Source organism: Neltuma alba, unplaced genomic scaffold (assembly GCF_004799145.2).
Source record: "Neltuma alba isolate B1F8T4 unplaced genomic scaffold, ASM479914v2 tig00013014_pilon, whole genome shotgun sequence".
NCBI classification, from domain to species: domain Eukaryota; kingdom Viridiplantae; phylum Streptophyta; class Magnoliopsida; order Fabales; family Fabaceae; genus Neltuma; species Neltuma alba.
In genome coordinates, this window is record NW_021637362.1 from 110,199 (window position 1) to 127,680 (window position 17,482).

The following is a 17,482-nucleotide window of genomic DNA, read 5'->3' on the forward strand; positions in this document are numbered from 1 at the left end:
GAAAAGAAAAAGAAAGATGAGGGTCTTTTGGGGCACCGAAAGCAACATTCATCTCTCTGTTATCACCTTTTCCTTTTATCATTAAACTACAACGAATCCACTCTACGCAAAATTGAGGTAGGGGAAAAGTGTTCATGTGTAGTTTCTAAACAAGATAAAGTACTTAAAACTAATGTAAACAGTACAATAACATGATTACTCTTGAATTCTAAATAACTCGAGTATGTTTAATTCCACATATTCTAAGAAAAATTAGAAAGAAATTTAATTGCAAAAAAATCTCAATAATAAATGATTAACCTGAATCTATTGTCATTCTTTTCTTTAAAACTTGTCATTGCTTACTCTTTATTTGTCAATGAATTTTAAGACAGGTAAATCCCTTTCTCGAAACCTCAATGCAAAGTCATCATGTGCATTTGTTATATTTGGACCTAATTTCAGCAAACATGATGCTCTGTAATTAACAATCCAGGTTTTTTCTAACGGAACAGGATTTAATTAAAATCCCCAATGATTCAATTTTAGCAGCCGTGTAACCTCCAAGTCGTGTCACAATCAAGTGCCTCGTTCTGCACTGAGCTTAAAACCGACCTGAGGAGGGCATAGATATGGGGATTGTGGCTGAGAATAGAACCAAGCATAGTATTAACCAGAATAACAAATGTTTACAATTAACTCATCTGTTTCTATTTCCATGTCAAAAGGATTGCCATTGATGTCAAGCGGCCTGCTCAGGCTTTTTTTCAACAGTTTACTTAACAGCATAACCATCCCCTCTGATCGTTATAATTTACAAAGTAAATCATTCACAATAGGTTATTTGATTGGTGATTAGCTAACTTTCAATGTACACACAAAATCTTGCACTACAGGTCAAGCGCAAACCTAAAATATGCTACATTGTGTCTTGCTCTTACCCGTTGTCATTTCTTTTTCCCAAGAACCAGGCCACACACGAGCCAGGCGAATGAGAGCACTCCATAAACATATAATCCTGCACCAATCAAGGACATAAATCTCAGCTAAACCATAAATTCAAATCTGCAATTTCTGCGGAAAAGATTTACCATCGGTGGAAATAATAAAATGAGCCAAAAATATAGAACTAGAACAAAGATATTCCTCCCTCAAAGGTTCCAGGCATTTTTCTGACACTCCATTGATGTGGAATTCAAAATTAACAGTATATCAATGTGTTATAGATCTAGTTAATTGGCTCTTTTGACATATAATTATTCATAATTGGCTCTAGTTTTCATCTCTGCATCAAAAGCAACATCCATCTCTTTGTTATCACCTTTTCCTTTTATCATTAAAGTACAAGGAATCCACTCTACGTAAAATTGAGGTTAGGGAAAAGTGTTCATGTGTAGTTTCCAAACAAGATAAAGTACTTAAAATTAATGTAAACAGTACAATAATATGATTACTCTTGAATTCTAAATAACTCAAGTATGTTTAATTCCATATATTCTAGGGAAAATTACTCAGAAATTTCAAGAAAGAAATTTAATTACAAAAAAATCTCAATAATAAGTAATCAACTTGAATCTATTGTCATTCTTTTCTTTAAAACTTGTCATTACTTGCTTTTCATTTGTTAACGAATTTTAAAGTAGCCAAATTCCTTTCTCTCGAAACCTGAATGCAAAGCCATCATGTGCATTTGTTATATTTGGACCTCATTTCAGCAAACATGATGCTCTGCAATTAACAATCCAGGCTTTTTCTAAAAGAATAAAATGGGCCAAGAATATAGAAGTAGAAAAAAAATCGTCCTCCCTCAAAGGTTCCAGGCATTTTTCTGACACTCCATTTTAATGATTAGGATTCAAAATTAACATTATATCAATGTGTTATAGATCCAGTTAATTGGCTCTTTTGACATATAATTATTCATAATTGGCTCTAGTTTTCATCTCTGCATCAAGAAAGATACAGTCCACAAGTTGCAACTATACAACAGCATTGCCACGGCTGAAGCCAAACAGCTGGGGACTAGAAAAGCAGAGAAAAATCTAGAACTCAAAATTATTACATTATTTAAGGAGAAAAAGGTAAAAAGAAAAAATGAATTACCCTGGTAGCCCAAAAGAAGGAACAAGAAAAGTGGGTATTAAGGTGATATACCAGCATAGGCAACTGTTGCACCAAAAGCCAATCTTCCTAAAGCAGAGAATAAAGGCAAAAGATCACCTGAAATAAGATGTACATAAACCATTAGTTCTTTTACATGCCTCTTCATCAAAAGCAAAATCAAATGTATGACAACTACTATGGGATTATAACTGTCAAAAATGAACCAATGCTTTCTGGAATCTAAGCACACAATTAGTCCAATACCTTGGGAGAATGGCAGGGTGAATGAATTCTTATCCAATGATCAAACAACCTTAAATGTTGGCAGAGGATGTTAACAGATTGCGAATGAATGGAAAACATATTAAAATGCAGTCACGATAAGCAAAAGATGCATAAATTGCAAAACTAATGACATTCCATCAGATGCAGTGGTGCTTTGCCTCCCCATCTTCTCAAAGGCATGTCCATAACCCTAGAATAACTTGAGCCAATAGTGGCTCGTTTTCATTTGCTCCAACAACTTTAAATTCAACACCCATAGTTTCACACCTCAGCAAAACTTGAATTCAAATAGGTCATGGTCATGCGTTTCTCTTGTATAAACATTAAATAAAGACTTATGAGACGTGAAACAAGAAAGAAAAACCACAGTTTCTGGAGACTGCGTTGATGTTTTTTACTAACTGAAAATAGATTTAAGTTGCACAAACTAAATAATACCTTTAGAAACAGTCTCTTGTCATGCCCTGTTGCCGCAACTCTTAATACAGACTCGGCTGCACCTATGGTATTAACGAACCACGCAACAATGCTATTAGCAGTGTCCTGAGTTATTTGCCATTCAAGTGGATCGACTGGCACCCTAAAACATTGCTTCAGAAGGGGACAGGGTGTATTAGATGAGTTGAAAATATGAAGGCCAGTTGCAAATGAAGAACACAAATCTTCCTTCTGCATCTAAGCGTGAATCTGATGAAAAAGAAGACTAAAGACATTCGCACGGCATAGACAATACTAACAATGCACTTCTTATGAAATCATATCAGATGTCCAAGACGCCAACCAAGGCGATCATTCAAAATTTTAAGAATTCAAAAATCAAAAGGACCAAATAATTTTGTTCTAACTGATGATGCTAGCAATTAGCATTGAGAAATAGGAAATGCCGTCATCCATGTTTAAGGCAACTAAGAGCTAAGACTAAATTGTGTCCAAAGTATCGTTATATGCAGAAAAGCAAACTGAACAAGAAAAGAAAAGGGACAAAAAAAAATTGGATGGTTTAATTTGACAAAGTAAGCGACAACGAGAAAGATGAAGGAAAAGGAAGGAAACTTGAGTGATTACGATATGTTCATTTGATGGAAAAGAAGGCGAAAATGGCGAGGGAGCAGAGGAGAACGATGAAGACATCGGAGACCAAAGAAACGAGGCTAGAATTCCGACAGGCACAGTGGTAGTACACCAGTGTGCCGCATAACAGCAGCATCATCGGCTCCCCCCTTCGTCCCTTCTGCTCTCCATAATTCTCGCGACCAGAAAACTGATCTCCCTCGTACCATGTCCCCACATAGACAACTGGAAATCGGATCCAGATCCTGTCAGTAGCGGTCTTCTTAGCGTCTCTCAGTATCTTAACATCTGCCCATTGAGATGATCCAAAGGGTCGCAATAAACCACATCATCAGACCCATTGTCCTCTCCTCGCGCAAGCCATTCGACCTCGACGTCCAAACAGCAAACACGGAGTCATGGTCATCCTATTGGTCACTGTCGTGGAGATAGAATTCCAAAGCCAAGAGTGGCTTCGCCCATCAGGTGTCTAAATGCCCCTCCTTCCTCCATATTCTTTCCCTTACTTTTTCATCCTCCCCTCCTCATCGCTCGATTTATCTTAACCGCAATATTAACTAATTATATTATTTCATATACCATTTATTATTTCAAACAAAAATATAAATTAAAATTTATTTTTTTATATAATTATCATATTAACTTATGTTGTTTTTAATAATTTGAAGATGAAAAAAATATCTTGATAATAACTATTTAAACATTCTCATTTTATTAAAATTACTTTTTTTACAAAATCTATTCTTATAAATCCTATTTACATAACCTATTTTCTCAAAAAAATTTCTCTAAACACTATTCTTTAAACTATAGTTTGGTTTCACTCAAACATTCCTTACATTAGTATTTGGATGAAAACCAAAATAATAGTTTTAAGAACAATTTTATGGTATATGACATCAATATATAAGAAAAAATTTATCTTGACTTACATAAAAACACTTTTTAAAAGTATTTTTTAGAGAAACCAAGCAACTTCTAATTTTTGGACATTAAGAAAATTATGAAATTATTGTAAAATATTTATCTTTATTTTTTAAAATAATTTTTAATAATACATATAAGTAACTATTTCAGAAACATTATGTAACATGTTATAATTAAATAATTTTTTTAATCTTTTTAACCTCTCAAATTAGTTAATTAAATCAATGTCTATTGTTCTTTTTTTTTTTTGAGCTGAATATGGCTATTGTTCTAATTGTTTGATAAAGCAATGTCTATTGTTTGCGTCAAATACATTAAATTTTGACAAATACGGAATTTTATTTTTTTTTAATTTCACTCAATGTTTTATTCTGGTGCTTTAATTTCACACAATGCCACTAACAAAAAAATGCTGATTAAAATTTTAAATATTAACAAAATATATATTATATCTAATTTTTAATGTAAGAACTATTTAATTAATTTAAATATATTAAGAAAATTTGTTAAATTAGTTATTTATAATAAATATGTGTTGAATTTTTTAAAGGATCCTCATAATCATGATCAATAAAAACTTTCTTAATACATGTAATCCATAATAATACATTAGGGAATGCATTGTAAATTTATGAGACAAAATTTTAAAGTTTTATATTTAAAACCAAATATAACTTTTAGCTAGCTTTTATATTAAAAATTAAAAAGAGTATATGTTAATATATCTATTGAAAAAAGTAAAAAGCAGTGAATGAGGAAAGAATTTTTATTTTATAGTTTTGGAAAAAAAAAAAAGCATTATAACGAAATTTCCAATGAACTTTCAACTTTCTCATTTAGTCAGCTATTTATATAATTATATAATGGCGTCGCCCCGAAGACATTATTATTATTACTCCTCCTATCCTTGATATAAGATACATTTAACTAATTTGATTAGATTAAAGTAGTTAGGTAAATTAGTTAATTATAAGAAAAGTGACACATTTTTCCTAAAACACCATAATCATATTTTTTAATACCCCTCTCCCTCTTCTATTTGATTATGGTTGAGGGAGTATCTATAGGGGTAATTTAGAGAAAATTGATAAATATGATAAATGAGTCTTATATTTAGGACTAAAACCAACTCAAGAATTGAGTCCTATATTAAGGATCGGAGGAGTATTATTTTTATTGTCACGCTCATACGCAGCTTCCACGAACGAATACGCGGTCACATCGATACGCAGCTTCCCACGAACGAATCATGCACTTGTTTGGCATTAGACGAAGTGATTAGATTTTTCTCTGGCCGACACGCGAAGTGATTCGTTGGGCTTTTCAACACTAATTTTAAAGCATAATATATGTCAAAAGAATTTTACCTTAATTTGCATAAAAACACTTTTTTCATGTGCTTCTCGGATATTTCAAATACTCATATAATTGGAATCTTTAAAAACACTTATTTACATTCGAAACAAAACTTTTTCTTATAGTTACACTACATGCCATAAATTATGATTAAAAAACTGTTTTTAAAGGATTCTATCATCATTTCAAACAAACCCTATATATGTGATTCCATATGACTCATTTGGTTCTAAATAAATATTAATTTAATGTATTTTTTGTGTATAAAAATGTGTTACAAATAACTTATGATAAGAACCATAGCAGTATATACACTTTTTAGGAAACTCACAATTAACACTATAATAATTTTTTGCCAACAAATTAACACTATAATATATAATACTCTTCCGGTTTTTAATATAAGATTTATTTAATTAATTTGATTTGATTATTAAAGTTAGGTAAGTTAATGAATTATAAAAAATATGATATATTTTTTCTAAAACATCATAATCATCTTTCTTAATATCTCCTCTTCACCTCCTACTTAATTTTGATTGAGGGAATATTAATATGAGCAATTTAAAACAATTGATAAATATGAAAAATAGATATTATATTTAGAACTAAAATCAATTCAATAATTAGGTCCTATATTAACGACTGAAGGAATATATAAATGACAAAATAATACATTTATACTAAAAATTTAAAAATATAATTTATAAATAAGATAAAAAAAATTTTTTTTTACTGCCCCATAAGAACATGATTGGAACCCCTTGCATGAGTGGACCTTTTCTTTGCGCGTGGACCCCGTGTCATAAGACACTAGCATGTACAGTTTCCCGTGCAAGAGTTACTGTATCTTAATTGAAGTTAACAATTCACATAAAAAATGGTAAAAAAAAAAAACTGACAAAATAAAAAAATTATATACAAGAACTTATTTATAAAAACTATTGTCAAAACTCATATTATTATTATCAAAACCTATACTAATATTATCATAGATCTTTATTTGTAATTTTGCTATTTCGACGACTTTTTTCCCCCTAATTCATATTGCTGGCAAAGAAAAACAAAAACATATATTCTTTTTTTTTTGAGCAAAAAACATATATTCATATCTACCCCACGGAAGTATTTCTCCGAAGTTTTGTGTTTTGGTCCAAAATTTCTATAGTTGGTCAGTGTGCTTTTATAAGGACTTAACCCCCATGTTGGCGTGGATATAACACGGTCTGATTTTTGAAAGAAGAACCGGAGAAGGAACCGCGTTCAACATTCTGCTCTTCAGCTGCGAAAGTTTAGTTTCTCAGATAATCTTTTGTGCAGACATTTCAGGTCAACTGATTAAGGCATGGCGTTGGAACTGGTTGGGGGAGCTATTTTGGGAGTTCTGTTTGATCAACTTGGAAAGGAGATATCGAGAGTGAAGGACAACGTTGTGATGTTCAAACCTAAATTGGAGGAAATTGAAGAAACACTGGCTATGCTATATCCTGTTATCAAGGAGATTGAAGAATTAAACAGACGATTGAATGGGCCAAATCATGGAACAGAAACTATTAAGTTGAAGAGATTGCTAGAAGATGGGACGAAGCTTGTTTCCGAGTGCTCTAAAATTGGGAGATGGGAATTTCGCAAACAGTCTCGTTACAGGGAGAAGCTAGTGGAGCTGGATAACAGAATATTGAGGTTCCATAGCCTTTACATGCAAGCTCACATTGGCAGGGATCAAAAACAGACCTTGCTGCTTGTGCAAGAGACGAGACAGATGTTGTTCATGTCGCTCAACCAACAAGGGTCTTCACCAAATGCTCCTTTCAGCTTCGCTACTTTCTCCGCCGATTCTTCCTATAAGGTGATTATAATTTTATATTGGGTTATGGCCGAAAACAAAAACAAAAACCATAAGAGAATGAGGACTTTTTGATTGAGCTTAGTTTTTTCTAGTCAGATTAAACAATAGTATATCAAAATGTTAAATGAGTCACCTCGTTTTGAGTTAAAAAGACAACGAAGAAAAGATTTGTGTTTAGTGGCTCTGTTTTGTTAAATTTTGTTTGGTAAGAAGACTCAGTTCCGACCCGTCCGAATCCCGATCATATCGGAATTGATAGGGCCCGTCCTTGAGCATATCGGTGTATATGGTATTTGCAAGCTATATAAGATATTTCGTAACTGACGCATCTGCATTTGCTTATATGTGCAGCAAACGATGTGCCTATGCTCTGCATGAGAAGCAGACGAAAAGCATTCACAGTCGCGGCTGCAACCAATGGTAAGTGAATACGAACTTATGCTTTTGTTGTGAAGTGAATTAACTATATAATACTGTGTTTGGTTCTTAGTATAAGAGCTAGTTGACTAATTTGAATAGATTAAGAAAAGGAAAAATGACATTGAGGTCCCATAGAACCAAATATACAGCAAAAAGGTCCCCTGAAATGTGATAATTTTTCAGAAGTCCCAAGAGATCTCAGTGTAATTCAGTAAATTGGGACTGGACGTTTTTACCCCTGATGAGATAAATTCAAATCTGTTGAAAGTTACCCCATTTTCATTGGAAAATCCAAGCACTATTCACCGAAGGGAATAAGAAAGAGGAACCCAAGGTTTACCCTTTTTCTTCCACATTCTCACTCAAAAATTCCGACTACTCTGCTGAAATCAAGTGTTGACAAAAACTGGGCAAAAGTTTCGGCAAGTTTCTTCCCACTTGCTCCCAATTTCTAGTTCAAAAGCTATCATTCAAGGTAGTGGTCATCCGCGTCGTGACCTATGATTAAAGGGCTTGCTGGTCGGCGTCTAATTTCTGGTGTGATTATGCTCTTTCTTCTTGCTAATCAGCATCTAATTTGACTCAAGATTAGTTCTTGATTGTTGTAGGATAGTTTTGTTTTGGTATGATATGAAATAGCTTTTACAGTAATTGTTGGTCTTTTTAGTGATAATAAGGTTAATTATTCTAATTAATAAAGAATTTAACGAAAACCTTTCACGGGTTTCTCAACATCTTTTTAAATTTTCAACTTATACATTCTTTTCCCTCTAATAATCATGCCACATAAATTACTCCTTCATTGCTGTTTTCTTCCTTTATTATTATGTTAGTTTATGAAACTGTTAATGGAAAGAAAGTAACTCATGGAGGATGTCGAACTCAATAACAGTTTTTTTTGTCTAAAAAAAAATAGCACAGCAAGAAAAAATGAAACAAAATGGAAATTAGTAGAGAGTGATACTTAAAATGTTGTGATGTGATGGTTGCCTCACCAGAAGGGAATGGGTAATGGAGATAAATGTCTCTAATGGGGACAATGATTAATATGCGTCCACCACAATAAAAAACCTGAGACTGTTGGACCAAATGTTGATTGAGAATGAAGACCAAAGCTTGCCGTAGATTCATCAATATGATAGGGAGGGGGTTGTGAGATCGATTATTACTATTAAGAGATGAGTTTGTTGGAGGTACTGACAGAAGTTATTAACTAATAGCTCATTGGATATGTTTGTTCAAAAATTACACTCGTCTTTTAATATGTATGGTAGATTAAGTAAAGTTAACTTTTTCATCATATCTGATTTGTATAGGAGTTTCATTCAGTGAAGGATGGTAATTTTTGGATATCTACATAATATTGTATAACTTTTTGAATTTGTTCTGAAAAAGCTATTATGAACTAGTTCTGTATCAGATATGATATTTAGGTGTTTTTCTAGATGCTATGTCCCTTGTCACTAGATGCTGTATTAGTTGTCATTAATTGCTCTGTCCCTTGTCACTGGATGCTGTGTTAGTTGTCACTGGATGTTGTGTCCCTTGCACTAGATGCTGTATTAGTTGTCATTAGATGCTCTGTCCTTTGTCACTGGATGCTGTGTTGTTAGTAATGCCTTTGATTATGTGCTTTTTCTTTTTAGATGAACTGTTTCCATATGATGCTGCGAGCTGTTAAGCCAGAATTGTTTGTGAATGAGGACAAAATTGACAATAAAATGAAATAGGCTAAAGTTTGTGTGCAGAATGATACGTGAGTGTAGTTGTTCGATTGTGTTATGTTGTTTGTTATTATTCACAATAACAATTGCATGGTGCTTACATATTCAATTTCCTTGACAGTGATTCATGTGAAGTTCATATCCTTTCTTGGCTATAAGAGTGGGATGGCACTGTTCGTGATGATGCAAGATATACAATGCCACGATACTCCAATAAAGAACTATAAGAGTTAAAAGTTGGTTGTTTGTGGTGGTTGGTTACCCATCCAAACAATAAACATGGAGATGAAGTGATGTCAATGCTATTGAACTACAAAAAGAGCAAGAAGAGCAGATAGAGTAGTCAATTAATTTTTTATTCTGTTAGGCCATGATATGTGTTATAAGATGATTGGCAACTAAAGTTGTTAGCAATGAGTTGTAATAGCTTAATGTTCAACAGGTCATTTTGTAACAAACTAATCAAATTATGTTTATAATATTTTTACCTTTGTCATCACATGTTAGAATATCAATTTTTTAGGGTTTTATTACATTTTTAATGATATGTTTTATATCTTTATTAATATCGACAAATTTATTTAATATTAATATTATAGGGATTATGTTACCAATATTATTTTGTGCAGAGATATTAACAAGTGGGAGTGTATAGATCAACAGCACCCAGTTTAGAAATCAACAATATGAGTTATCCAAAATAACAAGTAATATAACAAGTGTTAATGACAGGAGATATAAGAATTTCATAACAAATGAATGTGTGGATATTAACAATTGATATTCAAAATTTTTATAACCGAAGGTGTCATTTATTTATAATGTTAACTAATATTTACATTAAAATATAATTCTCAAGAAGAAGGTGTCACTCAAATTTATGTTCAATTGATAAAGGATTGTGCCTTCATTAACAAGTCACAGTGCCATTATTGACAAGTCACAGTATCAACATTAACACTTCATTAATAGTGATTATATATGACAATATAACAAAAATATAATATAACAAAGTGATTGAAAATACCATATGATACTAAAACAGGTTATGTTCAATCACTCTATCATACTATAGTTTCCAGTGCTCCATTGGCAAGTCACAGTACAACCATTGACAAGTCACAGTACTACCATTGACAAGTCACATTGCTCCATTGACAAGTCATAGTGCCACCATTGACACTTCATTAATAATGATTATATGTAACAATATAACCAAAATATAATATGACAGAGTGATTGAAAATATCACATGATACCAAAAAAAGTTATGTTCAATCACAAAGTGATTGAAAATATAATATGATAGAGTGATTGAACATAACATGTTTTAGTATCATATGATATTTTCAATCACTTTGTCGTATCACATTTTGGTTATATTATCATATATAATTATTATTAATAAAATGTCAATAATTGTACTGTGACTTTTTAATAGTGGCACTGTGACTTGACAATAGAGTACTGTGACTTGTTAATGAAGGCACTGTCCCTTATCAATTGAACATAAATTTGAGTAAGACCTTCTTCTTAATAATTATATTTTAATGTAAATATTACTTAACATTATAAATAAATGACACCTGTAGTTGTAAAAATTTTGAATATCAATTGTTAATATCCACACATTCATTTGTTATAAAATTCTTATATCCCCTGTCATTAACTCTTGTTATATTACTTGTTATTTTGGATAACTCAGGTTGTTGATTTCTAAACTGGGTGCTGTTGATCTATACACTCCCACTTGTTAATATCTCTGCACAAAATAATATTGGTAACATAATCCCTATAATATTAATATTAAATAAATTTGTCAATATCAATAAAGATATAAAACATATTATTAAAAATGTAATAAAACCCTAAGAAATTGGTATTCTAACATGTGATGACAAAGGTAAAAATATTGTAAACATAATTTGATTAGTTTGTTACAAAATGACCTGTTGACTATTAAACTATTACAACTCATTGCTAAAACCCTTAGTTACCAATCATCTTAGAACACATATTATAGCCTAACAGAATAAAAAATTAATTGACTACTCTATCTGCTCTTCTTGCTCTTGTTGTAGTCCGATAGAATCGATATCACTTCATCCCCATGTTTATTATTTGGATGGGTAACCAAACACCACAAATAGCCAACTTTTAACTCTTATAGTTCATTATTGGAGTATCGTGACATTATATATCCTGCATCATCACGAACAGTGACATCCCACTATTGTAGCCACGAGAGGACATGAACTTTAAATGAATCACTGTCAAGGAAATTGAATATGTAAGCACCATGCAATTGTTATTGTGAACAATAACAAACAACATAATACAATCGAACAACTACGCTCACATATCATTTTGCACATAAACTTTAGCCCATTTTACTTCATTGTCAAATTTGTCCTCATTCGCAAACAATTCTGGCTTAACAGCACGCAGCATCATATGGAAACAGTTCACCTGAAAAGAAAAAGCACATAATCAAAAGACATCACTAACAACACAGCATCTAGTGCAAGGGACACAACATCCAGTGACAACTAACACAGCATCCAGTGACAAGGGACAGAGCAATTAATGACAACTAATACAGCATCTAGTGACAAGGGACATAGCATCTAGAAAAACACCTAAATATCATATCTGATACAGAACTAGTTCATAATAGCTTTTTCAGAACAAATTCAAAAAGTTATACAATATTATGTAGATATCCAAAAATTACCATCCTTCACTGAATGAAACTCCTATACAAATCAGATATGATGAAAAAGTTAACTTTACTTAATCTACCATACATATTAAAAGACGAGTGTAATTTTTGAACAAACATATCCAATGAGCTATTAGTTAATAACTTCTGTCAGTACCTCCAACAAACTCATCTCTTAATAGTAATAATCGATCTCACAACCCCCTCCCTATCATATTGATGAATCTACGGCAAGCTTTGGTCTTCATTCTCAATCAACATTTGGTCCAACAGTCTCAGGTTTTTTATTGTGGTGGACGCATATTAATCATTGTCCCCATTAGAGACATTTATCTCCATTACCCATTCCCTTCTGGTGAGGCAACCATCACATCACAACATTTTAAGTATCACTCTCTACTAATTTCCATTTTGTTTCATTTTTTCTTGCTGTGCTATTTTTTTTTAGACAAAAAAAAACTGTTATTGAGTTCGACATCCTCCATGAGTTACTTTCTTTCCATTAACAGTTTCATAAACTAACATAATAATAAAGGAAGAAAACAGCAATGAAGGAGTAATTTATGTGGCATGATTATTAGAGGGAAAAGAATGTATAAGTTGAAAATTAAAAAGATGTTGAGAAACCCGTGAAAGGTTTTCGTTAAATTCTTTATTAATTAGAATAATTAACCTTATTATCACTAAAAAGACCAACAATTACTGTAAAAGCTATTTCATATCATACCAAAACAAAACTATCCTACAACAATCAAGAACTAATCTTGAGTCAAATTAGATGCTGATTAGCAAGAAGAAAGAGCATAATCACACCAGAACTTAGACGCCGACCAGCAAGCCCTTTAATCATAGGTCACGACGCGGATGACCACTACCTTGAATGATAGCTTTTGAACCAGAAATTGGAAGCAAATGGGAAGAAACTTGCCGAAACTTTTGCCCAGTTTTTGTCAACACTTGATTTCAGCAGAGTAGTCGGAATTTTTGAGTGAGAATGTGGAAGAAAAAGGGTAAACTTTGGGTTCCTCTTTCTTATTCCCTTTGGTGAATAGTGCTTGGATTTTCCAATGAAAATGGGGTAACTTTCAACAGATTTGAATTTATCTCATCAGGGGTAAAAACGTCCAGTCCCATTTTACTAAATTACATTAAGATCCCCTTGGGACTTTAGAAAAATTATCACATTTCAGGGGATTTTTTTGCTGTATATTTGATTCTGTGGGACCTCAATGTCATTTTCCCTTAAGAAAATTTGTTAAAGTTAGTTGTTTGTAACAAATATGAGTTGAATTTCCTAAAGTATCCTTTTAATCATGATTATATTTGGATGGAAACCTATTAATATTTGTAATCAATAGGGATATTTTAGATAATGAATTATAAATTTGAGAAATAAAGTTGATTGATATCTTATATTTAGGACCAAATATAATTTTGAGCTAGCTCCTTTATTAAGGATCTAGGCAGTAATGAATAACAAACTTAAGTGATGAAGATGCAAATTGGATATGATGCAGGTGTGAACTCTGTGGAAATACGACGAGATGATCCGGAAAAATTGGTTTTAACTGGGTGTGGAGTGGACCCTGTTTGTGTAATGTACCGTTTGAGGAGAAAGGTTGGTCAAGCTGATATTCTCAGTGTACTTACTGTCAATCTACGGCAGCCTGATGCAATTTCAGATATCTAATGACACTCCGTTTCTTGTTTTACACTCTGTTTCTTCCTCTTTCTTCTTCTTATGTCAATTTTCAAACTTTCTTTTTCTAATTCAGGAGAGGTTTGCCATTACAAAGGCAAATGTGATGACAGATAGAAACAGAGCAGTTGTCAAGTTTCTGTATTGTATTAAGCTTGGGCTGATGTATCACTTCTGTAGTAGTTGAACAGTAAACTGCTTCGATTAGGGTTGTTCATCTTGTGTAGCTATATTATGGTGTAATTTCACCCATCAGTCCTAAAAAACAGTGCAAAAATAACAAGTTCTTAACATTTGCATATTTTGTTGGAACATATTGTTCGTAAGTGCAAGAAAGATTGAAATTTTATTTGGCATGAAGTACAGACGTGGAAATACACGTTTGCAAATTTTGTTTTCTAGCACAATATTTTATTTTGTCATACTTTAAAGCCACATAAACATGATTCGATTCAAAACTCATGAAAACTACACTGACTTCTAACTGTCTCATTTTGTCACCCCTTTCTTCCGTATTGACTTATCTAATGGATCCAACAAAAGGATTTAAACCCCCTCAAAAATTTATCTCATGCTCAAAAATTACTTTACATGACCCTGCCCGTATATATCTTTGGTGCATGCAAAAACGGAGAAAAGGAGAATGCATTATCAACTGTAAAAAAAGATCTTGCACCAAAACTAGCAGTACAACCACCTTTTGTGATCAGCCACTTCTCCTCTAATATCAAATGCCAATGATTTTGGTTTTCGAAGTTACCTAGATTCAGCGACAACTGTCAACAGATGAAGACAACTAAAGTTGGTTGAGATTCTTACTGCCCTCACTTCTTTGGACTTCTCATTCAACCATTTTGAAGGGCCAATAACAGAAGAGCTAATGGAAAACATATTAAAATGCAGTCAAGATAAGCAAAAGATGCATAAATTGCAAAACTAATGACATTCCATCAGATGCAGTGGTGCTTTGCCTCCCAATCTTCTCAAAGGCACGTCCATAACCATAGAATAACTTGAGCCAATAGTGGCTCATTTTCATTTGCTCCAATAACTTTAAATTCAACACCCATAGTTTCACGCCTTAGCAAAACTTGAATTCAAATAGGTCATGCTCATGTGTTTCTCTTATATAAACATTAAATAAAGACTTATGATACGTAAAAAAATCAAAGAAAAACCACAGTTTCTGGAGACTGCGGTGATGTTTTTTACTAACTGAAAATAGATTTATTTAAGTTGCACAAACTAAATAATACCTTTAGAAACAGTCTCTTGTCATGCCCTGTTGCCGCAACTCTTAATACAGACTCGGCTGCACCTATGGTATTAACGAACCACGCAACAATGCTATTAGCAGTGTCCTGATTTATTTGCCACTCAAGTGGATCGACTGGGACCCTAAAACAGTTTTTCAGAAGGGGACAGGGTGTATTAGATAAGTTGAAAATATGAAGGCCATTTGCAAATGAAGAACGCACATCTTTCTTCTGCATCTAAGCGTGAATCTGATGAACAAGAAGACTAAAGACATAGCACGACATAGGCAATACTAACGATACAATTCTTATGAAATCATATCAGATGTCCAAGATGCCAACCAGGGCGATCATTCAAAATTTTAAAAATCCAAAAATCAAAAGGACCAAATAATTTTGTTCTAACTGATTATGCCAGCAATTAGTATTGAGAAATAGGAAATGCCGTCATCCATGTTTAAGGCAACTAAGAGCTGAGACTAAATTGTGTCCAAAGTATTTATATACAGAAAAGCAGATTGAACAAGAAAGAAAAGGGAAAAAAAAAAAACGCTAATTGGATGGTTTAATTTGACAAATTAAGCGACAACGAGAAAGATGAAGAAGGAAAGGGGGGAAAAAAAAAAGAAAAAGGAAACTTGGGTGATTAGGATATGTTCATTTGACAGAAGAGAAGGCCGGGAATGGCGAGGGAGAAGAGGAGAACGATGAAGACATCGGAGACCAAAGAAATGAGGCTAGAATTCCGGTAGGCACAGTGATGGTATATCAGTGTGCCGCATAACGGCAGCATCATTGGCTTCCCAACTTCGGCCCTTCTGCTCTCCATAATTCTCGAGAACAGAAAACTGATCTCCCTCGTACCATGTCCCTACATAGACAATTGGAGATCAGCGAACCTAACTTCCAAGTTTTCCCTCGGACTTCTTCAACTGATTCCAGTAATTTTTGTTTGGGAAAATTACAAAAAAAAAAAAAAAAAAACCATAGAATATATAAAATTACAATTTAAGTTTTCCAATTCACAAAATTACTGTTAGAGATCAGGTCCTAAATATAAATAATGAAATATTAGAGAAAAGATAAAAATACCTTCTTATTCTCTCTTCCCATTCATCCGTTCCTTATCTTTTCTTCTCTTTCGTCATTTTCTTTTCTCATCCTCTCCTTCCTCTTCCTTCCCAGTCTTCCGCAGCCTTGCTCTCTCATCCCCGCCCCCATCTTCCCCCACTTTTTGGGATAAGCTTGGAAGCTACAGGGAGCTTGCTGTTATTAGCAGCATTGTCCATGAGATTGTTGAAGAGATTGATGATGGAGTCGACAATGGACGCCTCTGCAACTATCACTATTACCCCCAAGGTTAAGAAGCCCAGAAGCATTTTTAAGTTGGACTTGAATTTTCTTGCACCTGATGAAATCATGATCAAGTACCTTATGGATTTATTAACCTCCCCGAGAAACAAACTTGATTTCTTTCTCTTTTCGCTCAGGTTAATGTGTATCAAATCAATGCCCATTCTTTGATAATTACGTTCCTATATTCTTTTAGTATTGCTCCATTTGATTCGTCTATAATACCCCATCAAAATTAAATTTCTTAGAACCTCTTCATTTGTTTTGACGAGCAAGTAATTTATGAAAGAGAAAGAAAGAGCAAAATTTGAGAGGTACTAAAGGAGAAAAAATTAATGGTAATAAAGTTTAGAACAGGAAAGTAGAACACATTTTTGATTGACTACCGAACAATGTTTTGGTATGAAATATATGTATATATATATTTTGGTATGAAATAACTAGTGTGAATGATGTTTGACTGGAAAGAGAATGACAAGTTTAGTTAGGGAGATAACAACATTAGTTTGGTATTTAACAAGTATGCTTAAAGTGTAATTTGTAAATTGATTTGGTACGGTGTAAATTGAATTGAAGAGTTGTTAAAGTATAAAGTGTTTGTATGGTTTAAAATGAGTAGATGAAACTTGGTATTTAACAAGGTCTGTAATGAAAATACCAAGTTTGTTGAAATTACAAGTGTGAAATTGAGAATAACAAGCTGAGTAGGGGGATTAACAAGTATGTAGTTGGAAATAG

General features: G+C 32.9%; 1 protein-coding gene and 1 pseudogene across 1 annotated transcript in view; both read right to left on the reverse strand.

Annotated features, from left to right (window-relative positions):
* The window catches only part of LOC114733558 (reticulon-like protein B22), a 56,780-nt gene that overhangs the window by 18,118 nt on the left and 21,180 nt on the right, over positions 1 to 17,482 (reverse strand). The gene's annotated exons all lie outside the window — the stretch shown is intronic.
* On the reverse strand, positions 899 to 3,766 carry LOC114733559 (reticulon-like protein B22; annotated as a pseudogene).